This window comes from Thermobia domestica, chromosome 6 (assembly GCF_964235325.1).
Source record: "Thermobia domestica chromosome 6, izTheDome1.hap1.1, whole genome shotgun sequence".
NCBI lineage: Eukaryota > Metazoa > Arthropoda > Insecta > Zygentoma > Lepismatidae > Thermobia > Thermobia domestica.
The window spans coordinates 283,742,714-283,749,461 of record NC_137459.1 but is presented as its reverse complement, the minus strand read 5'-3'; positions in this window follow the sequence as shown (position 1 = coordinate 283,749,461).

Genomic DNA, 6,748 nt, shown 5'->3' with positions numbered 1-6,748 from the left:
AATGGTATGCTAAAGTTCAACAAATAATAGTAAGTCTTCAAAGGTTGCAGGAACATAACTCTACTTGATATACAACACAAAAAAAAATTCAGATAACATTAACAAATTTTATTATTATTATTATTATTATTATTATTTTAAATAAACGTAATGTTGAATCTAACAACGAATTTGTAAAGTTTGTAAAAGTTTGTCCGATTTTGAAAAATATTTTCAACTACTAGTAGATTTAAACAATTTTGATTCATGCAAAAACCACAAGAAATTTATAATTACTGAAAAATTTAACAGGCACATGTTGCATGAAGTAAAAGTCCAAGATGGCTCCTACCTTATCACAAGACATATTCAGCATAAACCATATTTGAAATACACATATTTATATTATAGAAATTCAATACCAATATTTGAACTGATGGTTCAATTAGAATATTTATCAATTTTCTATCTACATGTTTTTTATATATATATATATACTCACGGAAAAACCAGAATAGATTTTAAACTCACAAAATAAAATATACTATACACAATTTTAAATATGGTGTAACACATACCTCGCGAAGAGAACAAGTGACGGGCCCAATCACTTAATTTCAAAGCTCCTTCATCGGAAGGATAAACAACCAATCAAATTTAAGTATAACAACCACATGACATTGACAAAAGACTAACCATGATACCAGATCATTTAAATTAAGAAAACACCAACTCTCTATCGCAAAAATATACTGTAGTGGAATACAGGGAGGAAAAAGGAAGGTGAATAGGTTACCAAAATAATAATAATAATAATAATAATAATAATAATAATAATAATAATAATAATAATAATAATAATAATAATAATAATAATAATAATAATAATAATAAAGAAGGAAACAGTATAGAAGGAAACAGCGCTGTTTCTAATCTTAAATTAAATCCCTTTTTCATTCATTTTACTCTATAATACCAATGTAAAGATCACTACGGCACAACATCCCCCTCCAAAAAAAAAATTCTTCAGAATATTTTTCATTTTATACCAAAAACACATATGTATAATACAATATAGTAATGAGCATGAGATGAAATGATGATGAAAAGGGTTAGTAGCGAATGAATGATGATGAACATGAACAATAAATATACAATTCAAGAAACAACAATTTTCCTTACATGGTTCCACCACACACATTTCTGGGCTCTCTGTAGAACTTAGCTAAGGTAGTATGTGTCACAACTATTTTATTATCGTTTGTTTTGCATTTTAATGTATTTGCCGTAGGTTTAGCAATCACAGTAACAGGACCCCACCAATTAAAGGCTAATGATTTTGTAACCTTATCCTGTAGGGATGACTTTTGCTGTGATTTGATCAAAACACGATCACCGACAGCAAAGGTGACAGGAACAGTACGCTTATTATATATCCTTCGTCTCTCTTCCCAAGCTTTGTGCATGTTTTCTAAAGCTTGCTCCCATATAGTGGCATTATTAGGGCCATCAATATCTTCAGAGGAAATTTTCCACTTAACCATCAATGTATCAATAGGATCTCTCCCAAGAAACAATCTAAATGGAGAAAATTTCAACTCTGAATGTTCAGCAGTATTTAGAGAAAACTGCAGTTGGTTTATAAAATATGCCCATTTCTCCTGTTTTCCATTCAAGTAGGATTTCAGGCTAGTTTTTACTAATCTCACGTATTTCTCAACTGCATTTCCACCAGGAAAGTAAGGAGAGCTCCTAATATGTTTTATTCCATTTCCGAAAAGGAAATTCTTGAATTCTACGGAAGAAAAACACGGACCCCTATCGCTCGTAAGAGAACGACAAAATCCGAAACGACAAAAAATATCATTCAGGGCTTTGATAACAAGCTTGCTCGTTGCATTACGTAAAGGAACTAAATGAAGGAATCGAGACGCATTATCGAGACAAAGTAGAATGTACCGATATCCATAACTACACGGGAGAGGCCCAGCCAAATCTACGTAGTTATGGCCATTCACCTCAGAACAATATTCTGAGATCAACTGCCCTTGAGGTAGATAATTTCGAGCCTTCGAGAGTTGGCACTCATGGCACCCTCTCACATACTCTCGAACTTCATCGTACATATTCTTCCAAGTAAAATACTTGGAAATTTTCTTGTAACTCTTCAAAATCCCAAGGTGAGCCCCATTGGGTAACATCGAATGATAATAACTTAATAACATAGGGACAAGTAAACGGGGAACCAAAACCTTATAAGGTGAATATTTCGCCTTAGTATTTTGATACAAGATATCCTTCACAATCTTATAATCTTGGTATTCCCCACCATTTTCAACCACCTCCCGATAGATATCTTTAGTATCAGCTTCCGTTCGTTGATGTTGTACAATATCGGTATGTGACAGAGGTAAACTCCATAGACTAAACATACAATTCTCCGCGGAATTAATGGAACAAGGATCAACATCTACATCCGTGGGATTGATTTCATAAATCCGCGTCAAAAAATCCACTTGAAAATTCTTCGCACTCGAAATGTGCACAATTTTGAATTTAAATTCAAACAAATTCTGTACTATATTACCATAACGACCTAAATTCTTCGGATTACGCAACATGTGTACGAGAGCATTATTATCTGTAAATATAGTAAATTCGTTACTCAAGAATGAACGAAACCGCATCACCGCATTATATATAGCAAGTAATTCCAATTGATATATTGTTCTATTAAAATCAGCGGGTTTTAAAGTCTTACTGAAAAACCAAACTGGTTTCAACAAGCCCTCGTCCGTTTTCTGAGACAAAATTGCGGCTTGAGATCTCAACGTAGAATCTACATGCAAATAAAATCTTTTATTTAAATTGGGGATGGACAAAATAATCTGTTCTTCAAAAGCTCGCTTTATTTGCTCCAAACAAGAGTCCTCTCTGGGACCCCAAACAAATTTATCCCGTGGAGAACGCATTTTCGATAAGGGTTCGATAAGGCCCGCGAAATCATTACAGAAACGAGAATAGAAATTTAAAAAGCTCAAAATCTTCACAAGGCCACGTCGGTTTTGAGGGGGTTTAATATCCCTAATTGCTTGTAGCCTTTCGGGTAACATCTTAATTTCACCATCCTCGATCAAGAAGCCTAAAAATTCAATTTTTGTCCTCAATATCTTACATTTGTCGGGAGAGAGAGTGAGGCCTCTGTTCGAAAAACGAGAGAGAACTTGTTCAAGCATGGAATTGTGTTCCTCAATAGAACGTCCATATACGACAATGTCGTCCGCGTAGAATTCAACTCCCTTTCCCCTCAAGTCTCCCAATATATCATTAAGAGCCCTCATTAGAGCCTGTGTCCCAATGCAGATTCCCATCGGTACACGCCCGTATTCATATAATTTGTCTTGTACAGCGAAGGCGGTGAGCTGTCTACTCTCAGGGGACAGCTGGACCTGGAAGAAAGCTCGACGGGCATCGAATATTGACATAATTTTCGCATCAGAATGCGAACTAATACACTCGTCGAGGTTCGGACACGGGACCCCATCTCCACAAATGATATTGTTCACCCGAGCGAAATTTACTACTAGCCTGTAAGATGAATCCCTATTCTTAACAAGAGAACAGGGAGATCTAAACTCAGAGAGTGAAGGACGAATAACATTATTTTCCAATAATTGTTCAATAATATGGGATAATTCCTTCTGCTGAGTTCTCGAAAAAGGGTACTGTCTCTCACGTATCACTTCATCTGATTTTCTTTGGATATGGTATACAAAATCACTAATGCAGCCTATACGATGAGTGATCACATTATCATATTTACTCAATAACCTATCTACATAAGCCCCTAAACTCTTGTCTTGTTCCAACAACTTTTTATCTATACCATCTATAATTTTCTTTCTCTATTCTACAGTAATATCCCACTTACTCTCATCACCTGACTGTAACATACATAACAATGGATCGCCCCCTATTTCATTATTATAATCGACATTATTGACATCAAAATTCACACGTTTCCCACAGACGTTATCGTCATTTACTACATTACAAGTATCAGGTCGCGAAGAAGGCCCAGGCACGGGCTCATTTTCTAACATTGAAATATTATTTTTCTCAAAATTAGAGTCCGAAGTAACATTTGTTTTTCTTTTTAAATTTGATGAAGGCAAATGAAATGTCCTGGAAGAAAAATTTTCGCTGCAAGAGTACCTGTAACCATGTAGTCCCACTGTATCGCTCCTGGTCGGCTTAGAAAGTTTACGGCTCCTTATTTGCGGTGCCCTGGTCGCATCCAAATCTTCCCTACTAGGATGTTTACCTCCGTTGTCAAAATTTCTCTTACAAGTCCAGGGCCTACGGGAATGAGGCGAAGAATCTCCCAAGAAAAGTTTGGCGGCAGCTTCGCTCACACTCCCCTCCCTGGAAGGATAAAAACCAGCAACAGACTTCCTTTTGTCATAAGTAAGAGGGGAGGGGGGGGGGGAAGATTTTACTAAGGGAACTTCTATTTTTGACTTGGTCCAATATAACGTGTTTTTATCAAAGTCAATACATAATCCCTCTCGACGAAAACAATCGAGTCCCAAAAGAATTGGATATTCAAGATTTTTCATCACATAAAACTTGCACTGAAACTTATATCCATCTATAACCAAGGGTAGCAACACTGAAGGACGTAACACTAATGCTTCTCTGTTAATAGTTTTTCCATGAAAACAGTCCTTATAATTAACACGGACTTCATCTAAGTTCTTAACTTTATTAAAAAGGCCCAAACTAATTAAATTAGCCTTGCACCCACAATCTAAGGCAGAGACGACTGAAAAATCCCCAACTTTAAGGTTCACCAAGGCAACGCCCCCACTATCTTCTACAGAGCACACTTTCTTCTCATTATTTCCAACAAACGACATAGATGAAGACGAATTTTTATTTAAACTACAGTTCCGTTTTAAATGCGGACCGCCACAAAGAAAGCACGCAACAGCTTTTTGTTTTTGTTTATTTATAAAGTTTTTATTCACAACTGGCAACCCTACTTGAGAGCGCACCTTAAAATCAAATTGTTTAGAATAGAGTTCATGAAAGGTGTAATCGTTAACCAGTCGGTGTAATTCACTCATAGTTTTAGGTTTCTGGTTATAAAATAACTTCCCTTTAATTCGAGGCAGAACGCCACTGGTAATGAAACTTATTAATCTCTCATCACCACAATTTAATTTAAGCAAACGGTCGACTGTGACTAAACGTTTAACAAAGTCTTTCAAGTTCTCTGCCTGGCCTTGGGGCTTATACATATATTCAACAACTATGGATTGTATAGCACATTCCGATAATAAATTATGAAAAATATAGTCTCGCGTGAGCTCCCAGGTACGAAGCTGACTAGGCAATTCCAGTAATACATTTTTTAAAGGACCCGATACTTTTCCTCTTAAAGAATACAGTAATGCCGGGAAAGGAAAACGGTCTACATTATAAAACTCGTCTATTTGTTTAACAAATTCATATAATACTATAGGGTTAGATCCGTCACAACTTGGTAAATTATCAAAGAAAGATCGAAGTACCAAAGCTGCGGAATTCTGTTCTAGTTTTGAAAAACAAACATTCGAAGAAGAAGTTAAGTTACATTGCTGACCTTGCACATTCTTATCAACTAGCGAGCCAGCAAAAGGTGAATGAACACTTGGTATCCTCATCCGCAAAAAAAAGTTCGCATATACTGTAACTTCCACATTTTCATTAATAACTCGCTTTTCTGACTATATTATCGCTTCTTTGTGCTTTCCTTAACAAAGCAGTGTAATAACGCATAATTATTTATTATTTTAGAGAAAAAATAAAGCAAAATAAGAAAATTATAAGCAAAAAACCTTTAATCTTATGAAACTTTAGTGTGTCAAATAATTACACAAAGAATATCCCGTGGGAAAAAAGAGGGAAAATGACACAGGTATTAGGAAACACTCACTAACATGTGAAGCTATTGAACAGAAACATGAACTGAAGAGTCAACTACGTATTTCTGCGTTTAATATGCAATTCACACTTCATGCACAGTTCCAATATGCAAAATCAGTCAATATCTTCAGTTGAAATTACTGATATAGGGAGAAAATGACTATTTAAAACTTCAGCTGTGAACGTGCGCTTGGAGCGATATATGAGCATTATTACAACAGATTCTTTCATGAATTGTCTCGGTGGTCAAGGGTGTTTAGTAGTGTTTTTGAAAGTTTAGCATCGGAGGGCGGCAGTTCGAATCTCCTCCCGGCAGTTTTGATTTTTTTCAACATATGGAAACATTTCTTTAAATATAAAGTTCTGCTTTGAAGTGCTTGAAAAAAAAAATCAGATGAACTATCACGTTTCAAAGCCTGTTACATTTGTTCACCCTGTCATCATTTATATACGAAGACGCTAAAATGAGAAACGTTAACATTGTTATAATGGGAAGAACTTTCTGATTTGAATACCAACCTTAAATCACACGTCCAAAATGAAAATTATTCATGTTCTGATACCTATTGTAATATACAGGTGTGTATATATAGAGAAAGAAAGAGAGAGAGAGAAAGTATGTGAGAGAGATAGAAAACAATATATGCTGTAATTTTAATTACAACGTAAAAAGTTATTGCAATTCATAATCTGGATTTTTACAAAGCGATTTGAACGCTTGAAGCGACTTAATATTCATAAAGCATCTTTTTCTTGAAATGTCGCAAATAGTCCGATGCTTTGTAATATGTGCCAAAGA